A 26,102-nucleotide genomic window follows, 5' to 3' on the forward strand; every position below is an offset into this window, starting at 1 on the left:
TTCTCCTTTGTGTGGTAATTCTGCAGCTTAGCCACAATATTCTGTGGTGTTCTTTTTTTAGGGTCTATTTCAGAAGGAGTTTGATGAATTCTTTCAACATCTACTTTCCCCTCTGTTTCTATTATCTCTGGACAGTTCTCTTTGATAATTTCCTGTAAAATAGAATCTAGGCTCTTTTTTTGGTCATAGTTTTTGGGAAGTCCAATGATCCGCAGATTATCTCTCCTAGATCTATTTTCCAGGTCTATAGATTTTCCCAGTAAGTATTTGATGTTGTTCTCCAGCTTCTCATTTTTTTTGTTTTATTTGACTGATTCTTGGGTTCTCAATGAATCATTCATTTCTATTTGTTCCATCCTGACTTTTAAGGAGTTATTTTCTTCATTCACAGTTTTTAGTTCTTTTTGTAAACGCCCAATTTCATTTTTAAATGAGTTATTTTGCTCTATTGAATTTTTTTCCATTTCCCTAATTTTTTTTTTGAGAATTATTTTCTTTTTCCAATTCAGAAATCCTATTTTCTTGGGACTTTTTTATCTTCTCCAATTCAGAAATCCTATTTTCTTGAGACTTTTTTTATCTTCTCCAATTCAGAAATCCTACTTTCCTGTGATTTTTTTAACCATTTCTAATTCACTAATTTTGTTTCCCTGCATCTCCTGTGAATTCTTTATTTTTTCCAACTCTAATTTCATAGCTTCTCTTTCCTTTCCCCATTTTTCTTCAAACTCTCTTAACTTTTTAATAGTCTCTTCAAGGAGAGAGTTATGTGATGGGGGGCAGGAATCGTTCCCCTTTAGGTTGTTATCTACTGACTCTCTGCTGTTAACTTTCTCGGGGTTGGATACGCGCTCTTTCTCTGTATAGAAGGAATCTATAGTTTTTCTTGCTTTTTTGTTCATACTTAAAAAATCTTTTGGTGTCTGACCCTGCGTTAGGAAATTATTTATATACTTCTTTACCAGCTTCCTCCCAGACCGGATGGATGCAGTGGCCCCTGTGCCTGAACTAAGAGAGAGCTCTGGGAGAGAGTTCCTCACCCTCTCCCTGGAAGTGCCTCAGAGGTGACTAGCACTGCTGTGCTTTGAGGGCGCTGTGTTTTAGCGGCTTCCCTGAGGTTGAGACTGAACAGTAAAGGCGACTCAAAGCCTAGCCTATGCTTCCCGATGGGCCGTGGATGTCTGCAGCAGGTGACGTGAAAAGCCCCTGTGCTCAAATTGGAAGTGTCTGCCAGAAACCGCGGTCCCTAGTTCAAAGGTTCAGCTTCTCTGGGACTTCCGTTCCACTGCCTCCAGCTGAGCCAGGCACTATGAGTTACCGCCCCGCCCACTCTTCAATCTCTTAACTACCCAGAGGTAAAAGCCTGGATTGCCTATGTCAGCCACACCCCCAGTGCCGAGATCTGCTGAGTCACCCGGGAAGATCCAATCTGGTTTTAAATTTTAAAGTGGCTTAGATTCCTCTTCTGAATTGCTGTTTTATAAGCAGAGAAGAGCTAACAGCCTGTGCCAGATTCTTTTATCTCAGTGGATTCTCTGATCCCAGAGCCCTCCCCAGCGCGACTGGCGCAGTGTGCCACTACCCCACCATCTGCGCTGGCCTCTCTTCTTCCTCCCCTGGGAGTTGACCTTTCCTGCTGCAACTCCAGATTCTCTTCAGCTGGTAAGTCGTGCTTCCAGTCCTTGTGGATTCTATCAGTCCAAAGCTATTTCTGTGGCTGATTAAATCTAGTTGGTTGTGAGGGAAGAAAGGAGCTTACATAGTTGCATGTATCTTCTCCGCCATCTTGGCTTCGCCCCTCTCGTCACAAAATTTCTTATATGAGAAATGTCTTTTGATTGATTCTGAATCTGATTGTGATATTCTGCCATATACATGGCTTCTTTTGTTTTGTTTTGTTTTGTTTTTGCCTAAAATTCATAGATACTTAGCATGCTTTATCTAGTAATACATGTGTTGAGTAATTCTATACTCTTGTGCTTAGACCTCAAAGACCAGGATAGAAGTTATTATAATCATGTCCCTGCTTCTTTCTTTCAGACAATATCTGTCTCAACAAGGGAACTTAAGCTCTTATTTTATTGGGAATCTGGTTACTATATTCTGAAAATCTAAGTAAGCATTTGGCCTTATCATCTGCTTGTTTATAGATAAATATTTTTGTATAAGATAGAATCATTAAGTTTTTTCAGAAAGATATGTAAATTATTAAATGATGTTGCATGAGCTTATTAAAAATAATATTTTATTAATTTATCATACTTATATCAGAAACGCCTTCAATTTTGTTTTAATGAAAATAATTTAGTATAATCAGTTTTCTTAGAGGAGAACAATCTGTATATGTTGTGTTACCTGAAAGGAAAGGTTATTTAGTTTTATTATTTAATATGGAATCAATATCTATTTGAAGGACATGCTCTGTGGTGTATGTGGTTTACTCAAAAAACTTATTCCATATACATTGTTTTGAACTAGATTGCTTAGCATATTTGCATTTTCCATCCCACAACTTTATTGCTATATTTAAAATTAATTTGATAACTTTTAAGTAAATTTATGTATTACTGGTCTTCTTATAAAAATGTTGTTAATATTGTTTTTATGTAAGGATTAAATACTTATTAGTCTCTTTTCCTCTTATGGGAATAATTGAGTGTGAATTAAACTGTAATTGATAGAAGATCTAAAAGAAAAAATGAAATTGATTGAAAATTGTGTAATCCTACATAATATTTAAATAAAAAAGTAAAATTTTTGAATAAAATTTTGATAAACCAAAAAGATCAAACAGACATATGAGTGAATTTAAAAGGTTTGCAAATTCTAATTTCTGTGACATTTTAAAAATGATTTTGCTTTTGATCTTTAGCTTGTATTTATTTTTTATTATCATACCTTTTTTATTTTTAAAACATAAGCATGGGTAGTTTTTTGACATTGACCTTACAAAACCTTCTGTTCCAACTTTTTCACTGACTTCCCCACTCCCTCCCCTAGATGGCAGTTAGTCCAATACATGTTAAATAAGATAAAGTATATGTTAAATATAATATGTGTATACATATTTACATAATTATCTTGCTGCTCGAGAAAGATCAGATCTAGCAAAAAAATAAAAGAAATGCTATGTTGTGATCCACACTCATTTTGCATAATTCTCTCTCGGGGTATAGCTGAACAATTCTTCATTACTGAACAATTGGAACTAGTTTGGATCATCTCATTGTTAAAGAGACTACATTCATCAGAACTGATTATCATAAATATTGTTGTTGAAGTGTATAATGATCTCCTGGTTCTGCACATTTTGCTTACCTTCAGTTCACGTAAGTCTCTTCAGGCCTCTCTGAAATAATCTTGCTGGTAATTTCTTATAGAACAATAACATTACATAACATTCATATACCATAATTTATTCATTCATTCTCCACTTGATGGGCATCTATTCAATTTCCAGTTTCTAGGCACTACAAAAAGGGTTGCCACAAACATTTTTGCACATACTGGTCCCTTTCCATTCTTGAAGATCTCTTTGGGATATAAGCCCTGTAGTAACACTGCTGGATCAAAGCATATGCACAGTCTGATAACTCTTTAAGCTTAATTCCAAATTTCTCTCCATAATGATTGGATCCATCACAATTCAAGCAATAATGTATTAGTGTCCCAATTTTCACACCTCCCCTCCAAAATTCGTCATTGTATTTTACTGTCAGTCCTGAGTTGGAGCCCCTTTTCATATGACTAGAGATAGTTTCAATTTCTTCATCTGAAAAATGTCTGTTCATATCCTTTGACCATTTATCAATTGAAGAATGGCTTGATTTCTTAAAATTAGAGTCAATTCTCTCTATATTTTGGAAATAAGGCCTTTATCAGAACCTTTGACTGTAAAAATGTTTTCCCAGTTTATTTCCTCGCTTCTAAAACTGTCTGCATTAGTTTTGCTTGTTCAAAACCTTTTTAATTTGATATAATCAAAATTTTCTATTTTGTGGTCAATAGTGATTTCTAGTTCTTCTTTGGTCACAAATTCTTTCCTCCTCCACAGGTCTAAGAGGTAAATTGCCCTATGTTCTTCTAATTTATTTATAATCTCATTCTATATGCCTAAATCATGAACCCATTTTGCCCTTATCTTGGCGTGTGGTGCTAAGTGTGGGTCAATGCCCTACACACTTCTCAGATTGGCTAAGATGACAGGAACAGATAGTGATGATTGTTGGAGGGGATGTAGGGAAAGTGGGACACTGATGCATTATTGGAGGAGTTATGAATGGAACCAACCATTCTGGAGAGCAATTTGAAACTATGATCAACAATTTGTCATACTGTGCATACCCTTTGATCCAGCAGTTGTTAATACTGGGCTTGTATCCCAAAGAAATCTTCAAGAAGGGAAAGGGACTTGTATGTGCAAGAATGTTTGTGGCAGCCCTTTTTCTAGTGGCTACAAACTGGAAATTAAATGGATCCCCATTAATTGGAGAATGACTGAATAAATTGTGGTATATGAATGTTATGGAATATTATTTTTCTGTAAGAAATGAGCAACAGGATGATTTCAGAAAGGCCTGGAGAGACTTATATGAACTAATGCTGAGTGAAAGGAGCAGGACCAGGAGATCATTGTATACTTCAACAACAAACTATATGATGATCAATTCGGATGGATGTGGCCATTTTCAACAATGAGATGAACCAAATCAGTTCCAATAGAACATTAATGAAATGAACCAGCTACATCCAGTGAAAGAACTCTGAGAGATGACTATGAACCACTACATAGAAATCCCAATCCCTCTATTTTTGTTTGCTTGCATTTTGGATTTCCATCATAGGCTAATTGTACACTATTTCAAAGTCCAATTCTTTTTGTACAGCAAAACAACTGTTTTGACATGAAAATATTTTGTATTTAATTTATACTTTAATATATTTAACATGTATTAGTCAACCTCTATCTGCAGGGGGGGAAGGAGGGGAAAAATTAGAACAAAAGGTTTGGCAATTGTCAGTATTGTAAAATTTCCCATGCATATATCTGGTAAATAAAAACTATTAATAAAAGAAAGAAAGAAAGAAATGACCAGCAGGGTGAATACAGAGAGTCTTGGAGAGACTTCCATGAAATGGTGCTAAGTGAAATGAATAAGTGAAAGAGATCATTATACACTTCAACAACAATACTATATGAGGATCAATTCTGATGTAAGTGGCTATCTTCAACAATGAGAGGATCCAAATCAGTTCCAATTTTTCAGTAATGAATAGAACCAATTACACGCAGTGAAAGAACAATGGGAAATGAAGGTGGACCAAAACATAGCATTTAAATTCTTTCTGTTATTATTTGCTTGCATTTTTGTTTTTCTTCTCATGTTATTTTTATCTTCTTTCTAAATCCATTTTTTCTTGTGTAACAAGACAACTGTATAAATATGTATACATATATTGTATTTAACATATTTAACATGCATAGCACCACCTGCCATCTAGAGGAGATGGATGAAGGATGGAGAAGAAAAGTTGGAACAGAAGTTTTTGCAAGGGTCAATGTTGAAAAATTATGATTGCATATGTTTTGTCGATAAAAAAGCTGTAATAAAAAAGGTGTGGGTCAATGCCCAGATTCTGCCATACTAGTTTACAATTTTCCCCACAGTTTTTGTCAAATATTGAATTCTTATCCCAAGAGCTGGGTCTTTGGGTTTGTCAAACACTAGATTGCTATAATTATTGACTATTTTGTCCTGTGAATTGACCCTATTTCACTGATCAACTACTCTGTTTCTTAGCCAATACCAAATGGTTTTGGTGACTGCTGCTTTATAATATAGTATTAGAACTGGTACAGCTAGGCCACATTAATTTGCTTTTCTCTTCATTAATTCCTTTGAAATTATTGATTTTTTTGTTCTTCCAGATGAATTTTGTTATTTTTTTAGTTCAATAAAATAGTTTCTTGGGAGTTAAATTGATGTAGCATAAGTAAATATATTAATTTAGGAAGTATTATCATCTTTATTATATTTGCTTGACCTATCCAAGAGCAATCGATATTTTTCCAATTGCTTACATCCAATTTTATATTTTGGAAAGTGTTTTGTAGTTTTGCTTATATAGTTCCTAACTTTTCCTTGGCAGATAAATTCCCATATATTTTATATTATCAGCAGTTATTTCAAATGGGATTTCTCTTTGTATCTCTTATTGTTGGATATTGTTAGTGATATATAAGAATGCTGATGATTTATGTGGATTTATTTTGTATCCTGCAACTTTGGAAAAGTTGTGGCTTATTTCTAACAAATTTCTAGTTGATTTTAGTTGATTCTCTGGGGTTCTTTAAGTGTACAATCATATGATCTCCAAAGAGTAATAATGTGGTTTCCACATTATGTACTGTAATTCCTTTAATTTCTTTCATCCTCTCTTATTGCCAAGGCTAGCATTTCTAAGAAAATATAGAATAGCAATGGTGATAGTGGGCAACTCTGTTTCACCCCTGATCTTATTGGGGATGATTATAGTTTATCCCTATTGATATGATGCTTGCTGATAGTTTTAAATAAATGCTACTATTTTAAGGAAAAGTCCATTTATTCCTATATTCTCTAGTGTTTTTAAATGGAATGGATGTTTGATTTTATCAAATGCTTTATATGTAACTGTTGAGATGATTATATGTTTTTTTGTTAATTTGGTTATTCATATAGACAATTAGGTTAATAATTTTCCTAATATTGAACCAGCCCTGCATTTCTGGTATAAATCTGACTTGGTCATGGTGTATTATCCTGAGGATGATTATCTGTAATCTCATTGCTAATATTTTAATTAAGACTTTTGCATCAATATTCATGAGGGAGATTGGTCTATAATTTTATTTCTCTGTTTTCATCCTACCTGATTTAGGTATCAGCACCATGTCTGTATCATAAAAGGAATTTGGTAGGAGTCCTTCAATGCCCACTTTTTTTCAAATATATAGTATTGGAGTTAATTGATCTTTAAATGTTTAGAATTCACATATAAATCCATCTGGTTGTGGGGATTTTTTCTTAGGGCATTGATTAATAGCTTGTTTTACTTCTTTTTCTAAAATGGGACTATTAAAGTAATTTATTTCCTCTTCTGTTAAACTGGGCAATCAATATTTTTGTCCATTTCATTTAGGTTGTCGAATTTATTGGCAGAAAATTGGGCAGGACTTCTGACCAAGATGGCCGCATGGAGGCAGACAGCTGCTTGAGCTCCATGTTTTCTCTCAGGAATTACTTCATGACAAGCCTCAAAGTTAATGCTTGACAGGAAAAGAAACCCTCAAATAATCACCAACAAAAGACATTCTTGAAATTCGCCAGAAAAGGTCTGTGTTTGCTGGGGGAGGGTCAAACAGACTGGGCACAGACTGGAGGCAGGCAGCCAAAGCAAAACAGGCAGCTCACACAGCTTAGACCAGAGAATACAGGATGAAGGAGTCCTACCAAACTCCTTTTAGGACACAGACATGATACTGATACCTAAACCAGGTCGATCAAAAACTGAGAAAGAAAATTATAGACCAATCTCCTTAATGAATATTGATGCTACAATCTTAAATAAGATATTACAAAAAGACTTCAGAAAATCATACCCAGAATAATACACTGTGATCAAGAAAGAATTATACCAGGAATGCAGGGCTAGTTTAATATTAGGAAAACTATTAGTATAATTGATCATATTAATAATCAAATTAATAAAAAAACATATAATCATTTCAATAGATGCAGAAAAAGCATTTGATAAAATCCAACATCCATTCCTACTAAAAACACTTGAGAGTATAGGAATAAATGGACTATTCCTTAAAATTATAAGGAGCATATATTTAAAACCATCTGTAAACATCATATGTAATGGCGATAAACTGGAACCTTTCCTTGAAAGATCAGGAGTGAAACAAGGTTGCCCACTATCCCCATTACTATTCAATATAGTACTAGAAATGCTAGCTTCGGCAATAAGAGCCGAGAAAGATATTCAGGGAATTAGAGTAGGAAATGAGGAAATCAAACTATCACTCTTTGCAGATGACATGATGGTATACTTAGAGAACCCCAAAGACTCTGCTAAAAAGCTATTAGAAATAATTCAGAACTTTAGCAAAGTGGCAGGATACAAAATAAATCCACATAAATCCTCAGCATTTTTATACATTACCAACACAATCCAACAACAAGAGATACAAAGAGAAATTCCATTCCAAACAAATGTTGAGAGTATAAAATATTTGGGAATATATCTACCAAAGGAAAGTCAGGAATTATATGAGAAAAATTATAAAACACTTGCCACAAAAATAAAGTGAAATTTAAATAATTGGAAAGACATTCAGTGCTCTTGGATAGGCCGAGCGAATATAATAAAGATGACAATACTCCCTAAACTAATCTATTTATTTTAGTCCTATACCAGTCAAACTCCCAAGAAATTATTTTAATGACCTAGAAAAAATAACAACAGAATTCATATGGAACAACAAAAGGTAAAAAATTTCAAGGGAAGTAATAAAAAAAAAATCACAAGAAGGTGGTCTAGCTGTACCTGATATAGAACTATATTATAAAGCAACAGTCACCAAAACCATTTGGTATTGGCTAAGAAATAGACTAGTTGATCAGTGGAATAGATTAGGTTCACAGGGCAAGATAGTGAATGAAAATAGCAATCTTGTGTTTGACAAACTCAAAGATCCCAACATTTGGGATAAGAATTCAATATTTAACAAAAACTTCTGGAAAAACTGGAAATTAGTATGGCAGAAATTAGGCATGGACCCACATTTAACACCACATACCAAGATTAGATCAAAATGGGTTCAAGATTTAGGCATAAAGAACGAAATCATAAATAAGTTGGAGGAACATAGGATAGTTTACCTCTCAGACTTGTGGAGGAGGAAGGAGTTTGTGTCCAAAGGAGAATTAGAGATAATTATTAATCACAAAATAGAAAATTTTGATTACATCAAATTAAAAAGTTTTTCACAAACAAAACTAATGCAAACAAAATTAGAAGGGAAGTAACAAATTGGGAAAACATTTTTATAGTTAAAGGTTTTGATAAAGGCCTCATCTCCAAAATATACAGAGAATTGACTTTAATTTATAAAAAAATCAAGCCATTCTACAATTGATAAATGGTCAAAGGATATGAACAGACAATTTTCAGATGATGAAATTAAAACTATTTCTACTCATATGAAAGTGTTCCAAATCACTATTATTCAGAGAAATGTAAATTGAGACAATTCTGAGATACCACTATATACCTGTCAGATTGGTTAAGATGACATTAAAAAATAAAGATGAATATTTGAGGGGCTGTGGGAAAACTGGGATACTGATGTATTGTTGGTGGAGTTGTGAAAGAATCCCACCATTCTAGAGAGCAATTTGGAACTAAGCTCAAAAAGAAATTAAACTGTATATTCCCTTTGATCCAGCTGTGCTACTACTGGGCTTATATCCCAAAGAAATACTAAAGAAGGGAAATGGACCTCTATGTGCCAAAATGTTTGTGGCAGCCCTTTTTGTAGCGGCTAGAAACTGGAAAATGAATGGATATCTATCATTGGAGAAAGGTTGGGTAAATTATGGTATATGAATGTTTTGGAATATTCTTGCTCTGTAAGAAATGACCAGCAGGATGAATACAGAGAGGCTTGGCAAGATTTACATGAACTGATGCTGAGTGAAATGAGCAGAACCAGGAGATCATTGTATACTTCAACAAAGATACTGTATTAAGATGTATTCTTATTGAAGTGGATATCTTCAAAATAGAGAAGATTAAGTTCCAGTTGATCAGTGATGGATAGAATCAGCTACACTCAGAAAAGGAACACTGGGTATTGAGTTTGCACTATTGTCTTTCTTCCCAGGTTACTTTTACCTTCTGAATCCATTTTTTACTGTGCAATAAGAAATTCGGTTTTGCACATGTATATTGTATCCAGGATATACTATAACACATTTAACATGTATGGGATTGCTTGTCATCTATGGGAAGGCGTAGAGGGGAGGAGGGGAAAATTTGGAACAGAAGTGAATACACAGGATAATGTTGTAAAAAAAATTACCCATGCTTATGTACTGTCAAAATATTATAATTATAAAAGTAATTTAAAAAAATTAAAAAAACACTATCTTTTCTATATCTAGTTCCTTTTAATATAATAAAAGTAAAATCAAATTATACATGTACTCTTTATGTATACCCATAACAGAAATAAAGTTCTCAATAGTTTTTTTTTGTCTTTTTTTTTTGTTGTTGTTTTGTTTTTTTGTTTTTTTACTTTTTTATGCTTTTTTTTTTTGAGTCCTATATTTGGAGGTTAAATATTTTGTTTAGCTCTGTTTTTTTTTTTTTTTTTTTTTCATCACACATAAATGGAATATACCTGGTTCATTGAATGTCTATCCTCTTTCCTGGGAGAAAATCTCAGTTTAGCTGTATAATTTATTCTTGGTTGCATTCTAAGTTCCTTTGCCTTTGTGAATATCAGATTCCAGGCCCTTCTGTCCTTTAGTGTGGATGCTGCTAGATCCTGAGTAATCTTTATTTTGCCTTCTCACTATTTGAATTTTTTTTTTTTTCTGGATGCTTGTAGTATTTTTTTTCTTGGTCCCATAGTTCTGAAATTTAGCCACAATATTCCTTAGAATTTTGATTTTGGAGTCTCTTTCAGCCGGTATTTCAAGGCAGTTTTTCAATGGCTATTTTACCTTTATTCTATAACATCTAGGCATTTCTCTTTGATGATTTCCTGAAAAATAGTGTCTAGGTTCTTTTTTTCATCATGATTTTCTGGGAGTCCAATAATGCTTAGATTATCTCTCTTAGATCTATTTTCCAGGTCTGTTGGTTTCCCAACTAAATATTTAACGGCTTTTCATTGTTTTTTGGTGTTATTTGACTGTATCTTCTTGTCTTTCATTTCCTTTTGTTCAGTTCTTATTTTTAATGAATTAATTTCATTTACTTTTTAAAATTTCTTTTTGTATTTGTCCAATTTAATTTTTAAATGAGTTTTGTTCTATGGAATTTTTTTTTTCATTTTACCTTTTTTTCCAGGAGTTATTTTCTTTTCCCAATTCACAAATTCTGTTTTCCTGGGAGTTATTTACCTTTTCCAGTTAACAAATTCTTTTTATTTTTTTCAGGGAGTTGTTTCATTTTTCCATTCTGTCTTTTAATGTGTTCTATGAATTATCCAGATCCTCTTGCAAGGGTTTCCTTTCTTTCCCCATTCTTCTTCTAGCTCTCCTTTAAGATTTTTTTTCCATTTCTGTTATGAGAGTCTTGTGTGGTGAGGATCAGGTCATATTCCCCTTTGTGGCATCATTTGGAGACAATCTAATTTTAGTTTCCTCAAGGTTTGAAATTTGCTTTATTTCACTATAGAAGCTATATTTAGAGCCTGCTTTACCTGTTTACTCATTAAAAAAATGCTGGTGTTTGCTTTTGGGGTAATTTCCAAGCTTTCTCAATAGCAACAAGAAGTGGCAGTGAAGCAGCAGCAGAATGGCAGCTGCATTTGGATCAGCAGCTGTGCTGGGATTTCACTGTGTTACTCCAGGTGCTGGATGGGTGTGGTCAGTCTCTGTACAATTACAGCACTTTGGGGTTCATTTTTTACCTCCTGTGTTTATGTTAGAAGTTTTGTAACTTCTTTGCTCATCTACTAGCTTATAATCATAGAAGAGTAGATAACACTGCAGTAGAGTCCTCCCTGTAGATTCTGTACCCTGCGGAGACCACAACCCACCCTCTGTATGCTCAGTGTGTGCTGGCTTCCGTGCTCTGACTCCCTCTGTACTTGTGTCTGTGCCTGGCTCCTCCCATGCTTTTGACCCATCAAAACACACCTTTTCTGGTGATCTTTGAAATCATCTTCTGTTGGTAATGTGTTGTACTCCCATTATTTGTGTGTTATGACAATCCAGCAGTAATTCAGAGGCTGAATTTCATAAATATTTTGAGGGTAGTAGGGGAGCACAGAAAGAAGTGTGTATCTTCTCTGTCATCTTGGCTCTACCCTCTGTATTTCAATTTATTAAATAAAGCAATATAACACTTTGTTTGTCATATAAAGTTGAATATTAATGAAATCAATCATAATTTAGAAAAGCTCCCTTAGCTGTAGCTTATAAGTTCAATTTGATATATTTTAATAAGTCTTTATCAAGTTATATTCTCAGAAATTCTAAGATGTAATGTTTAAATATAAATTAAAAACAAAACAAAACAAAACAAAGGGATATTTGAAAGCTTAGGGCAGCTGGAATAGAGTGCCAGTTCTGGAGTTAGGAGGACCTAAGTTGGAATCTGTCTTTTGGCATTTACAAGCTGTGTGACAATAGGCAAGTCATTTAACCTTAATTGTCTCAGTTTTATATCTGTAAAATGAGCTAGAGAAGGAAATGGCAAACCACTTCAGTATCTTTGCCAAGAAAACCCTCAAAATAAGTTCACATAGAGTCAGACATGACTTGAATAAATTAACCAGAACAATTAAATTTGAAAACTAAAATTTCACATACTTTTAAGTGAAATAATTTAATGGTTTACTTATAACTCTATTAATTGTAAAACCAGAAACACAAAGTTTGGTGTCTGTTAAATGAATTACTAGGGCGTTTAAGAGATTCTACTAAATAGTTTTGAGATCTGTTTTATTAAAGATTTTAGCAAAAACATTCAAAATTTTCTGCAAGTAACTCTACTACTAAAGAGGACACCACTTTAAAGTTGCCATAAAAATAAACAAAACATATGTTTCCCAGACTTGACGACTATATTGGATATTTGAGATTCAAAATGAAATGTGTTGATAAAATGGACTTTAAGAATATGTTACCGGGATATTAATAGACTTAATGCTAATTAATATTGATAATCATATTCTATTATTTTGGCTTTTGTTACTCCTTATGTTTGCTGAATTTTTTCTTTGTCATGTCTAAATTTAGTCCATGATTTTAGATATTTTTACTATGGCTTTTACTATGATTGATCAGTCTTGCTAATTCTTCTTCAACTTTGTATTAGTGTTATAGCTCATTGTGAACTTTTCCCAGAGAAACTTGTGCTAGTGTGCCTTACTTTTGATAATGGTCATATTAAATCCCATATGTGTTTAGATTATGAATGTGATCTCTGAGACACTTAGATCTATCATTGATTAAATCAAAGGATTAATGAAGATTAAGATTAATGCTGTTTCATGTTCTTTTTATCCTATTCTATAACTCATAGGTTTTGTCTTATAACTGTTTATGTCATAGTTCTTTATCTCTAAACTTAGTTCAGAGTTCAGTTTGCCTGTAATGGGTTAAATGGGTTAAAAAATCCAACTTTTCTTCCTCAAGGAATTTAACTTACTGTTCATGTGAAGACAAAGGTAGTTTGAACCTTATAGTTTTACACCATCATGCTATTCTTGAAGCTAGCCACAGTAACAGCAAACTTAAATAGTTTTATAACCCAGTGATTCTATAATCCCTCTAGTCTTGGCCAGGAATCATATGATTCATTGTAACCTCCAAAGAATTTTGGCTTCCTTTGTCCACTTAGATATTATTTTTATTGTGAAAAAAGGTAAGGACAGATGTGTAGGAGTAGCCACATTATTATTTTTCAGCAAGGAATAATTATTGAGAGTTAATTTAAGAGACTGACAGTCTGTGGGTCTTCCTTGAATTCTTGGAATATTGTAGACACTTAATATATGCTTATTGGCTTGGCAAGTAATAGGCAGATAATAAATGTTACTTTTGTTGCAGGTTATGTTTTGTTTAGGAAATATTGAATTATAATATTTTTATTTAATTATAATTTTTTCCTTTTCTGAGAGAGGAAAAGATTGATCAAGCCTAACAAAGAGGACCAATTTTATTATGAGTATATTTTCTGTAGTCAAATTTAATCATAATCCATGAATAGGGTGGAGTAAAAATACATTTTCTAAGCATATATTATAGTTTATTTTAAATGTTAATTACCATTGTCAGCATTTTTGACATGATTAAAAGCCCAGGATTCATGACAATTTTGAATACCCTAACATAATCCATAAAAGATTCTGAATGAGTCTTTTTGGAACTTTTGGTGCCATTATAAATACAATTAACTTGAGCATGGAAAACATTTTTGATGAAGAATTTATATCTCACAGACATATTCTTAAGATAGTTGGTTACATGACTGATGATAGATTGAGACTAAATCCAAGGTACCTTTCTGAGGGATTTGGGTATGCTATATTGTAGAATAACATATTTTCTCTTTTACCATCTTTTTTGAAATAGTTTTTTTTTTAGGAAAATTTTTGGCGGAGTGCAGTTCTACTATATATATATATATATATATATATATATATATATATATATATATATATATATATATATATATATATATGAATAAAGGGATTAGAATAGTTAGGTTATTAAATTTGAACTTTGAAACACTGAATTAAAGTGTATAGAATTTGATCTAGTTCTTAAATTAGTGATTATTGAAAATTTACTGTATTTCCACTTAGATAATTAAAATTAGAGGAAAAAAAAACTTGTTCACTTTTGTTATAGTGATTTTTATAATAATAGATAACATTTATAGAACATTTTGTTTTCAAAGTACTTTTCATGGGGGTGGAGCCAAGATGGTGGAGAAGGCATCTGTGACTTTCTGAGCCTCTCTCATAGCCTCACTAATATTTATTAAATTCAGTCTCAAAAAAATAGTTCTTGACTGGTAAAATCTACGAAGATTGGAAGTGCAACTCACCAGCCAAAGATAATCTGGAAGATCACCAGAAAAGGTTTGTCCTGAGCTGGGGGAATAAACCAGCACAGGCAGGGATAGAACCAGAGGCTAACATTTGGAGTGAACCAGGAGTAGGGACAACCTCTGTGGTTGGAAGGTTTAACAAAGAGCTCTCTGCCATAGGCTGACTGCTGGGACCATCACATTTTGCTAGGAAACATAAGAATGACAATTAAAAGATATACCAAATAATTCACAGGAGAGGAATTCAGGACAAGGGTTTACCATAATATTCATCATCTCAGGTATTTACACAGAATTTTACAAAATACAAGAAATAAAAAGTGTAATTCTGAGAACATAAAAATATGAAAGCAATTTAATTACATATGTGTCACTGGATATGACATCATTGTTTAAAATAAAATTATATTTTAATTGTTTGCAGAAATAAGAAGACAGAGTAGAAAAATGAGCAAATGAAGGTTGAGTGACTTGCCCTTTAAATTTATTTTGTATTTGAAGTCTTTCTGACTTTAGACTAGCAATCTATTTTGCCATCTAGCTGCTTCCCAGCAAGCGTAGAAGGAATCATAGGAGAAATATTTTTATGTGACTAAAAATATAGAACAAGAGATAATAAAGTGAAATAGACCAGGTCCATTGGCCAATAGATTGTAAGCCTAATTAAAGACTGTGATATAGGTGATAAAAGCCTTTTTTTTTGTCAAACAAACAAACAAACAAAAAACCATATATTCCTGATTCACTTTAATGATAATTTCATTCTTCAAACTGAGGAGAAAATGACAAGGTAGACTTTTATCTAGCACATGATTCTATCCAAAGACAATTCTAAATCTACCTTTTGTAGCCTCCCATAATGTTAGTTTTGTCCTCTGAGAACACTCGAGATGTTTTTTTTGGGGGGGTCAGCATTTACATTTTTGTCTACCTTCCCAAGCATTCTTTTTCTCCAAGCTAGAAAACATGTCAAACCAAATTCTAATTGGGAAATACAAGAAAAAGTCACTGTGAGTCATTTTTTTCAAGCTCAGGACAACTTGGAAGACAGATGAAGAAGTCTGCAGATCCTGGAGTGGGGACAAAGCAGGAGTGTGGCACAATAGCAACAGCCACATCTAGCTAAAGAGCCACAAAAGACTGAAGTTATAGAAGCCTGTGGAAGCAGAATGAGATGCAAGGAAGCAGTACTATGCCCCACAAGAGTAAGGGGACTGAACACCTGCTCAAAAAGAGATTCTAGAATTATTCTTTGTGACTATTAATGACTCAAAATTACCAACATTATGCAAGGAAAAAAGAGAGTGCTGAACTCATACTTAGCAAGAGCTTGGGTATGAATCTCATTCACAACATTTCATAATGGACAAGACTTGGATAGAATCTGACAGGTAAAAACAATTGATTAAATCTCAGATGCAATTTAACAAGTGAGATTAAAAAGACTATGTTTGGATTCAATACAGCAACTTAATATGTACAATGTAAGCACATATACCTTGCCAATAATTCATGTGAAAAAATCTATAATTTTAGTAGACTTTCAATTTAATAGGAATAAACAATGGAAAGTGGTAACCAATAAAATTAATACAAAATTAGTCCACAAATGATGTAATTACTAAAATAGATAGTAGTTTTGTAGTGATCGTTAAATCATTTTGAGAATATTTTAGTCAATTTGTCAATTATATTTGAGAAAGAATGTTGACAATCATGAGAATACTCATGTAAGGTCCTGGTTGACCTTAGGAGGTCTAGATTATGCATTTATATACCATCTGTCTAAGTATTTGGTTTGTTCTGTTGGGCCCCCAAAGATGGAACTAATAGCAACGGGTGGGCATTGCAAAGTGATGTTTCCTAGCAAGAAGAACTATCTGAAAGTTCAATTATCCATATTTGGAAGGAGTGACTTCCTATTTATTACATAGCTTTACATGTTATAGAAGTTAATCTTGTCTTTGCACAAGTTGATTTGGCCTGGATTACCTATATCCTCTTCCAACACTGAAATTTAGACATCATTTTTATTTAAGTAAAATAAAAACAGTGATCATATTATATATTTAAACATATTAATCTCTCAGGAAAACATTTCTGTTCCATGAGTTCTATTTAGTTTACATCAAGATAAAAAGTATTAAAATAGACAGAAATAGACAATATTTAAAGTCTATACAGTATATAATGTATACATGCATATATTAATTACACATGCACATATATTTCACATATATATATAATTAATCCACACATATAATCATCTATATCCATATCCATACCTGTATACATAAACATATTTGTGTTAGAAATCAGGCCACTATTTAAACTAATTAGTATTCCCCAAAGTAGTTATTGTGGATAGAGGGTCTTGCTTGGATTTCAGGATATGGATTATATTCACTTTCTTAAAAATACTTTTTTATATGTAGACTTTTCAGCTTATACTGATCTAACTTAACAGGACCTGACTTTCAGTTAGGAAAGGCATTGTTTTGTATATCAGTAGGGCAGATAAATAGATCTTTAAGAGGACAATTTTTATTACTACAAAATTATTTGGGCTAATCCTTCACTCTAGATTTATTTCAATTTCATTTTATTTTATTTTAGTAATAACCAGCAGTGTTTATGATAGGTTGCTTAGTTTTTGTTTCATTTACATTTATAATTTTGAAGTTACTTTTAAAAATGTTGTGCATGCATAGTCTATATCCTGAGCTACAAGGAAAATGAAAATAAACTGATAAACACTCTGGATTTGGCAACCTGCCAATCTGAATAATTCGAGTTTAAAAATAAAAGTTGTTTTCACAAATCATGTAATCTCCAGTATCATCAGAAGTATTTACCACTTACAAAGAATTATAATAAGCTGCTAGAGTAAGAATGAGTTTCAATAGGTTCCTTATTTCTAAAACTATTACTATGTATGGATCTTAGCATTACCTTTTTCTTCCCCCTTCTGTTATATCTAGTAATAACTTTATAATTTAACTTAAAACATCTATACCAAAATTTAGTCCTTTATCATCTCCTACCTTAAATCATTGCTTTCTATTTGTTTTTGTCACTTGTAGAATATTTCCTTTCTCTAATATATTATCCTAGCTGACAATCCTTCCATCCTATCCTAGCTGACAATCCTTCCATCCATGGAAATTTTTCCCTCAATAATTTTAGAAACTCTCTATGCAAAGATAATATACTAATCCTCAGTGTGACATTTGAAATATTTCCCTAATCATCTCTCCAGTCTTGTTACGTATTATTCCCCTTCATTCACTTGTCATTTCAGTCAATCTGCCCCACTAATTGTATCCTATTTCTTGCCTCTATGCTTTGCAAATCTGGAATGTACTTTAGACTCTTTCAAAGGACAGTTCAGTTGCAATGTTCTACACAAGTTCTTTCCTGATCCTCCAAATACATTATCTTTTCCTATTGAAATTACATTTTATAGCTATGTAAATTCTTTGTTTCATTCATTGTGTCATATATGTCAGTCACCTTTAATAGACTTACCAAGGCCTGGCAAACAAGGAATTTTCTTTTTTCTTTTCTTTTCTTTTTTTTTTTTTCTTTCCCAGTCCCTAGTACAATTCATTGCACATTAGAGGCACAATAAACATTTCATTTTTTATTAAAGCTTTTTTTATTTAAATAGCATATGTATGGGTAATTTTTTCCAACATTAACCCCTGCATAACCTTTTGTTGCAATTTCCCCCCTTTATCTGCTAATAAATGTTTTTTGCACATCTGTTACCATTATCTATTTCTTTTGCATATAGACCTATTGGTGAAAAATTTAATGGTATTTACATTTACTGACACCGTTGGATAATTCTCAATTGATTTTGATAATAGTTGAATTGATTCACAGTGCCACCAATAAGACTTCAATGTGCATGTTTTACAAAGGCTACTCTAACATTTTCCTTTATAATTATCTTTTGAAGCCTGTTAGTGGAGAATTGAATCACAGAGTTGCTTGGAGAAAGTAATTTTGACCAGTCATCCTTATTTAACTTATTAGACCATCAACTATTCAAATTGCATTTAAATTTGCCAAAGTCCCTATCTATCAATCTGGGTCCTAATGCCATTGTAGTCACTTCTTCCAGGATCATTAAATTTTCCACTTCCACAATCACTGAACAAATTGTACTTCCTTTTTTTCTTACTTCTAGGAGAGCCAAAACTGCTGTATGCATTTTAGCAGATTTCTACCCCAAATGATCTTTATCACAGAATTCCTTAGAAGTGTCTGTGTTCCTTAAATATAGACAAATATAATACTCTTTGCTCATTATACTTCCTTCACTCTAATTATCTGAAGTAGTTTAGTATTTTATTGGGGGCTTTTAATTTGGTCTTTTTCTAGCTTTTTAAGTTGCAAGTCCAATTTAATGATCTTCTCTTTCTCTATTTTATTCAAGTAAGCTTCTAAAGATATAAAATTTCCCATTATTAATGTTTTGGCTGCATTCCATAGATTTTGGTATGATGTCTCATCATTGTCATTATCTTGAGTGGAATTATTAAATGTGTGTATAATTTGCTATTTCACCCAACCATTCTTTAAGATGAGATTATTTAGTTTCCAATTACATTATGGTCCATTTACCCTTAACTTTTTGTTGAATGTAGTTGTCATTGCATTGTGATCTGAAAAGAAAGTATTCCTACATTTAATTTTGAGTTTTGTATGGTCATTTTTTGTATAGGTTCCATGAATTGCTTAGAAAAAAATATACTCCTTTTTATCACCATTCAGTTTACTTCAAAGGTCTATGATACCTAATTTTTCTTATATTCTATTTACCTTTTTAATTTCTTTCTTATTTGTTTTGTGGTTTGATTTATCTAATTCTGAGAGTGCAAGGTTGAGATCTCCCACTATTATAGTTTTGTTGTCTCTTTCTTCTTGCAACCCTCTTACCTTCTTTAGGAAGTTAGATGCTATACCATTTGGTGCATATATATTTAGTATTGATATTGATTCATTGTCTATGCTACCCTTTAGTAGGATATAGTTTCCTTCCTTATCTCTTTCAATTAGATCAAATTTTGCTTTTGCTTGATCTGAGATAAGGATGGCTACCCCTGCTTTTCTGACTTCACTTGAAGCACAATAGATTCTGCTCCAGCTTTTTACCTTTACTCTGTATGTATCTCCCTGCTTTAAATGTGTTTCTTGTAAACAGAATATTGTAAGGTTCTGACTTTTGATCCAGTCTGCTATCTGCCTCTGCTTAACGGGAGAGTTCATCCCATTCACATTTACAGTTAAAATTACTAATTCTGTATTTCCTGCCATCATATTATCACCAGATTATTCTTTTTTTTTTCCTTGCCCAACCTTACCCCTTCCCTAATATTAAACTTATGGGCCTCACTTGTGTCACATAGCCTTCCCTCTATAGTATCCCTCCCTCTTCCCCTTAAATCCTTTCCCCTTTCTGTACCCTTCCCTTATTACTCTTTTCCTTTTCCCTTCTCTTCTCCATATAGGCGTGTAAGCATATAGGCATATATGAATAATTTATAATAATTTGTAATCATTTTTTACTGCTAAACCCCTTTACCCCCCTTACTAAATTTTATTGCTTCCATATTCTTAATAAGGTGAGAGAGAATTCTCTGTAAAACAAATATGTCAATTATTTTCTCTTTGAACCAACTCTGATGAGAGTAAGATTCACATAATGTTCCTCCCCCTCTCTAAATTCTCTCAGATATGATAGCTTTCCTTTGTCTCTTCGTGTGATGCAAATTCCCTCTTTTTATTTCCCCTTTTCCCTTATTCTGACACTATCCCCTTTCCATTTCTACTTCCCTTTTTATGTTATATCAGTAAAATAAAATTATTCATGTGGTCTTTATGTATATCCACAACAGAAATACAGTTCTCAAGAGTACCTTTTACCTTTTTCTGCTTCTCTTTAGCCCTATGATTGGAGATCAGATTTTTTGTTTAGGTCTGGTTTTTTCCTTAGAAACAAATGGAATTCATCTGTGTCATTAAATGTCCATCTTCTTCCATGGAAGAAAATGGTCAACTTAGTTGTGTAGTTCCTTCTTGACTGCATTCCAAGTTTTTTTTTTTTTTTTGTTTTGTTTTGTTTTGTTTTTTTTGTTTTTGTTTTTTTGCCTTTCATAATATCAGATTCCAGGCCCTCTGATCTTGAATGACCCTTATTGTCGGTATTTGAATTGTTTTTCTTGGCTGCTTGTAATATTTTTTCCTTAGTCTGATAATTCTGAAATTTGGCCACAATACTCCATGGAGTTGTTTTTTTAGGGTCTTTTTCAGAAGGTGTTTGATGAATTTTTTCAAAGCTACCTTTTTTACATTCTGGTTCTATTAGCTCTGTGTAGTTCTCTTTGATAATTTCCTGTAAAATAGATCTAGGCTCTTTTTTTCATCATAATTTTTAGGAAGTCCAATAATCTTCACATTATGTCTTCTAGATCTATTTTCCAGGTTGGTTGATTTTTCAAGTAGATATTTAATGTTTCTTTCTATTTTTTCTTTTCTTTTTCTTTTTCTTTTTTTGGGGGGGTTGCTTGACTGATTCTTGGTGTCTCAATGAATCACTCATTTTTATTTGTTCAGTTCTGATTTTTAATGAGTTATTTTCTTCATTAGTTTTTTTTTTTTAACTTCTTTTTATATGTGTCCAATTGAATGTTTAGATGAGTTGTTTTGCTCTATGAAATTTTTTTCCATTTCACTATTTTTTTTAGTAAATTATTTTCTTTTTCCAATTCACAAACCCTACTTTCCTGGGAGTTCTTTACCTTTTCCAATTCACAAATTCTGTTTCCCTGCATTTCCTGGGAGTTTTTAAACTTTTCCAATTCACATTTCAGAAAGTTGTTACTCTCTTGCATAGCTTCTCTTTCCTTTCTTCATTTTTGTTCTAGCTCTCTTTTAATATTTTTAGTAGTCTGTTCTAGGAGAGCCTTTTGTGTTGGAGACCAACAATTGTCTGGAGACTCTCTGCTATTAGTCTCCTTGGAGTTGAAAACCTGTTCTTTTTCTGTATAGAAGCTATTGATTGTCCCTTTGATTTTTTACTCATTTTTTAAAGTCTGTAGGGTCTGCCTTCAGGGTTAGGAGGTTACCAGCTTCCTCTGCAGAACAGAAATTGGTGTATGGACCACCTGCCAACCAGCTACAAAGAGTGGCCAAGAACTAGAGTGCTCTGGGAAATAGTTCCCCAAAGAAGTGACTGTGGCCTGTAAGGCTGAGCTGCAGGGGTGCACTGCAAAGAACCCCACTGTGCAGAGTAAGGCAAGAGGCTGAGCAGTGAAAGTGTCACTATCCCAAGCCAAAGCCTACTGTGGGGCTGTGAGTATTATCAGTTGCCCAGTGAATAGTCCCACAAGGCACTGGAAGTGGCTCTTCCCAAGGAAGCACAGTCATGCTGGGGAAGTTGTATTGCCCTAGACCAAGCCCTATATTGTGTAGATTAGAGGCTGCCCCGGGCTATGCCCTGGCTGCCTTGCAAATTTGCAACTGCCCTGGCTGTGCTGCAGAATGTAGTTGCATAGTTGTGCTAGTCTATTCTGAGTCACTTCTGGTTTGGGTGGGGGGAGGTACAGCCAGATCCTAGTAGGTTCTGGCATTTTTTAGAGTACCTTGTACCTCTGGCGCTAATCTCTCTGCTGATCCACTCCTTTACAATCAAGGCAAAGCTGTAAGCCTGTGGCAGAGTTGTTTCTACTACTTTTTTAGCCACTGAGGCTACCCTGGTCCCTGGTCCACTTAGGACGCAGTCTTTCCTATCTCCCTGCCTGCCACTCTTCTGTTCCCGCCACTCAGGACAAACCTGCTCTGGCGGTCCTCCAGATTATCTTCAGCTGGTAAATGGTTGTACCTTTAATCTTCATGAGTTTCGACAGTCAAGTGCTATTTTTGAGGCTGAATTCAAAGATTGGTATTGAAGGCATAAGAGAAGCTTACAGAGTCGCATGTGCCTTCTCTGCCATCTTGGCTCCACTAACTATGGATTATTTCTAATAGGTTTTTTGTTGTTTCTCTATTGGTGACTATCATCATATCATCTGGAAAAAGTGATAATTTGATTTATATATTATCTACTCTAATTCCTTCAATAACTTTTTATTCTCTTATTGTCAAAGTTAGCATTTCTAATACAATGTTGAATAATGGTGAGAGTGGGCAATCTTGTTTTACCGCTGATGTTACTGGGAATGAGTCCAGTTTACCCCCATTACATATGATGCTTCCTAATGGTTTTGAATAGATGCTACTGACTATTTTAAGGAAAAATCCATTTATTCCTATCCTCTTTAGTGTTTTTAAGAGGAATCAATGTTGGATTTTATCAAATACATTTTCTGTACATATTGAAATAATCATATGGTCTTTTTTTAGTTTAGTTATTGATAAAGCCAATTATACTAACACTTTTCCTAATATTTAACCAGACCTGCATTCCTAGTATAAATCCTACTTGGTCATGATGCATTAACCTTTGTGTAATCTCTTTACTAATATTTTATATAATATTTTTTCATCAATATTCATTAGGCAAAAGGATTTTTAACTTTCTATCTCTGTTTTTAATCTTACCTGGTTTAGATATTAGTACGATGTCTTTGTCACAAAAGGAAATTGTTAGGAGTCTAATTTTCTTTCTTTTTCAAATACTTTATATAGTATCGGAGTTAATTATTCTTTAAATGTTTGATAGAATTCACATGTCAATCCATGGGGCCCTGTTCTATTTGTTTTTCTAAAATGGAAATATTTAAGTAATTCATTTCCTCTTCTGTCAATCTGGACAATCTATATTTTTGTAGGTCCTTTATTGAATGTAATTTTTATTTCATTGTCATTAGGAAAAATGAATTTATTCTGTCTGCCTTTGTGCATTCAATTTTGAGGGTTTTATGCCCTAATATATGGTCAATTTTTGTATAGGTCCCATGAACTACAGAAAAAAAAACATACTCCTTTCTGGCTTCATTCAATTTTCTTCAAAGATCTATCATACCTAACTTTTTCTAGTATTCTATTTACCTCTTTAACTTCTTATTTATTTTGTGGTTCAATTTATCTAATTTTGAGAGACCAAAATTGACATCTCCCACTATTATACTTTTGGTGTCTATTTCTTCTTGCAGTTCTCTTAACTTCTCCTTTAAGATTTTAGATGTCATACCACTTGATACATATATGTTTATCATTGATATTGCTTCATCATCTATGGCCTTTAGCAAGATAGTTTTCTTACTTATATCTTTTATTTAGATCAATTTTTGTTTTTGCTTCACCTGAGATCATAATGGTTAACCCTGCTGCTTTTTTTTTTGCTTCACTTACAGCATAATAAATTCTGCTTCAGCCTTTTATTTTAACTCTGTATGTATCACTCTGCTTTAGATGTGTTCTTTGTGAACACCATATTATAAGTTCCTATCTTTTAATCAGTCTGCTATCCACTTTTTTTCTTTATGGGAGAGTTCACCCTATTCATGTTTACAGTTAAAATTACTAATGCTGTATTTCCCACCATCTAATTTATCCCAAATTATACTTTTCTTTTTCCTTTTTCCCCTTCCATCTTCCACAATATTTTAATTATGAGCACCACTTGTCTCATGTAGGCCTTCCTCTGTAGAGCCCCTTCCCCTTTCTTCTACCAAAGAAACAAAACACTTTCTGTTTTTTTTTTTCTTCTATTTGCCTACTCCATTCTTTTTCCCATTTCTTTTCTCATTTTCCTATAAAGTGAAAGAATTCTCTCTGTGTAACAAAATATATCTAATATTATCTCTTTAAGCCTAATCTAATGAGACTAAGATTCACACAATGTTAATCTCCCTCCCTTCTTTCCTTCAATTATAATGGATTTTCTTTGCTTCTTTTCCTCATTTTACCTAAAATTAAAAGGACAAATTAATCATATTGAAAGTAAAAAAAAAAACTTTTGAATTAATGAGTAAAACTAAAAGTTGGTTTTATGAAAAAACAATAAAATAGATAAAATATGATTAGAAAAAGGAAAGAGGAAAATCAAATTGTTAGTCCTAAAAATGAAAAGGGGGAACTTTCCACCAATGAAGAGGAAATTAGAGCAATTATAAGGAGTTACTTTGCCAAACTTTTTGCCAAAAAATTTGATGACCTAAGTGAAATATAGGCTTTTCCGATTAATAGAGGGGAAGTGAATTGCTTAAATAGTTCCATTTCAGAAAAAGAATTAGAACAAGTTATTAATCAGCTCCCTAAGAAAAAAATCCCAAGTACCATATAGATTTACATGTGAATTCTTCCAAACATTTAAAGATCAATTAGCCCCAATGCTATATAAACTATTTGAAAAGATAGGGAATGAAGGATTCCTAGCAAATTCCTTTTACGACACAGACATGGTACTAATACCTAAATCAGGTAGGTTGAAAACAGAGAAAGAAAACTATAGACCAATCTCCTTATTGAATATTGATGCTAAAATCTTAAGTAAGATATTAGCAAAAAGACTACACCGTGATCAAATAGGATTTACACCAGGAATGCAGTGATGCTTCAATATTGGGAAAACTATCAGTGTAATTGGGCATATTAACAACCAAATTAACAAAAATCATATGATCATCTCAATAAATGCAGAAAAAGCATTTGATAAAATCCAACATTCATTCCTATTAAAAATGCTTGAGAATATAGGAATAAATAGACTCTTCCTTAAAATAATTAGTAGCATCTATTTAAAACCATCACTAAGCATCATATGTAATAGGGATAAACTTGAACCATTCTCAATAAGATCAGGAGTGAAATAAGGTTGCCCACTATCACCATTACTATTCAATATTGTATTAGAAATGTTAGCTTTGGCAATAAAAGATGAAATAAATTAAAGAAATTAGAATAGGTAATGAGGAAACCAAACTATCACTCTTTGCAGATGATATGTTGGTATACTTAGAGAACCCCAGGGATTCTACTAAAAAAGTTATTAGAAATAATCCACACCTTTTGCAAAGTTGCAGGATATAAAATAAACCCACACAAATCATCAGCATTCTTATATATCACTAACAAAATCCAACAGTTAGAGCTACAAAGAGAAATTCCATTTAAAGTAACTACAGATAGTATAAAAAATTTAGAAATCTATCTGCCAAGGGAAAATCAGAGATTATATGAGCAAAACTACAAAATGCTTTCCACATAAAGTCATATCTAACCAATTGGAAAAATATTAAATGCTC

General features: G+C 32.9%; 1 pseudogene; it reads left to right on the forward strand.

The window, feature by feature from the left end:
* The first annotated feature begins 11,577 nt into the window (after nt 1–11,577).
* LOC141562205 (protein FRG1 pseudogene) overlaps nt 11,578–26,102 on the forward strand; it is a 29,430-nt pseudogene continuing 14,905 nt past the window's right edge.

Source organism: Sminthopsis crassicaudata, chromosome 3 (assembly GCF_048593235.1).
Source record: "Sminthopsis crassicaudata isolate SCR6 chromosome 3, ASM4859323v1, whole genome shotgun sequence".
NCBI classification, from domain to species: Eukaryota; Metazoa; Chordata; class Mammalia; order Dasyuromorphia; family Dasyuridae; genus Sminthopsis; species Sminthopsis crassicaudata.